Below are 1,709 nucleotides of genomic sequence, written 5' to 3'. Positions count from 1 at the left end.
TTTCTTTTGAGACATGGTTTCTCTGTATAGCCCTGGCTGTCCTGGAACTCACTCTGTATGTAGACCAGGCTGGCCTCAAACTCAAATCCGCCGGCCTCTGCCTCCCAAGTGCTGGGATTAAAGGCATTGGCCACCACCGCCCGGCTCAGACCAACTTCTTGTGATAAGCCTCTTGCTTGGGGTCTGTACATCTCTGCTTGGTTCAGTTTCTTTGGGCCCAGGCACCCAGAGCATTGTGATGTTGGGTCCATGCTAATTTTTGACTTCTGTAGAGTCAGTCACCTGTCTCAGTTTGTCTGAAATTGAGAGTTTCTCCAGTTGTAGGCAGTTGAGTTGGTCACATTACACAGCATCTCCATGACCCTGTTTCCTTGCAGCTGGAATCCAACCCAGGGCCCCGTGCCCTTGCTCAAGGTTCAGAGCTCACCACTTCTTTATTCATGCCTAGTTGCCCTTTCTTCTTTATCCCCTTCTAGGATATCAAGGAAGCGTGCATACAGTTAGCACGTAATGGGTGGGTGTCCTCTATCACCCTGAAGTGACTGTAGGTGAGGCCCACAGAATAATGTGAGGGTTGTCACAGCCCTAAATGCATGAGCTGAATAGTCCAAGGCCAAGGGCGGTACCATACATTCCTTGGCTAAGATGGGGATTAGGAGGACTTTGTCACAACTGGACCCCCTCCAGGTAGCCCCTGCCCACACCTCTCCATCAATCCTGCTAGTGCCTCTGCAGCCCATCATTTAAAATGAACAAACACCACTTAAGAAAATGATCTCCAAAGTCATTCCCTCCAAGGCAGGGCTGTGAGCCTGCATCCCTAGCTAAGGCCTGGAGTCAATGTCAGCCCAGGCTTGTAAAGCCAACGCTATCCTGGCCCGGGGCACCACCACCCAGGGGCAGGATGATCACTGAGAAAGATATGTCTGGATCAGTGAAGCAGGGAAGTGGTGACAGCAGTGACCAGGCAGGCAAAGGTCTTTCTGGAGGAGAGAGCCGAGCCCCTATTTCTCTTCCAGGAGACAAGTATGACTAAAGATCTATTCCCTAGGAGCAAGTAGGAAGTTCTGAATGGAAACTTGCAGCCCCACCTGCCACCCTCTGGTCAGGCCACAGCGAGATCCACAGTGCTCTGGGCACCTGAACCTGCTGGAAGCAGCCTACGCACGTTTCTCCCTGTCGTGAGAGAATTAAAGGCAACATCTTGGGTAGGAAAGCAATCGCGGAGGGTGGAAGTTTCTGGCCAGGCAAATAAATTGGATTTAAGTATATTACAGTCATAATCTTTCCTGCCCCTCTCCAGACGGTCTCTGTACATGGAAAAATGAGAATATATTCGCAGACAAAGCTTGACCTGAGGGAGAAGCCTGCCGGAATCTGGATTTCCAATAACATAAGACAATAAAGCTTAGACTTCTAACCTGCTGCAATATAGTAAAAGTATAAAGAGCTTAGCTGCTAATAAAAGGGAAGGGTCTCCCCTCGTATTTGAAGATCCGGACCCCCCAGAAGGACACTTCATAAAGATCATGACGGGTTAGCTGGGATCATGCAGACACGAGGACCCTTGTTGACCGATTGTCTGACAGTTGTCACCTATGGGTCCTATATTAATAAGTCCCGTGTTGATTTCCTTGGGGTATTTTTGTCCCTGTAATTGCACATCTTCCTGTTGTGACCGTACCCTATGCTACATGCTGAGCTACAGT

This window comes from Mastomys coucha, unplaced genomic scaffold, assembly GCF_008632895.1.
Source record: "Mastomys coucha isolate ucsf_1 unplaced genomic scaffold, UCSF_Mcou_1 pScaffold21, whole genome shotgun sequence".
In the NCBI taxonomy this organism is placed as follows: Eukaryota; Metazoa; Chordata; class Mammalia; order Rodentia; family Muridae; genus Mastomys; species Mastomys coucha.
This window is presented reverse-complemented; position numbering follows the sequence as displayed.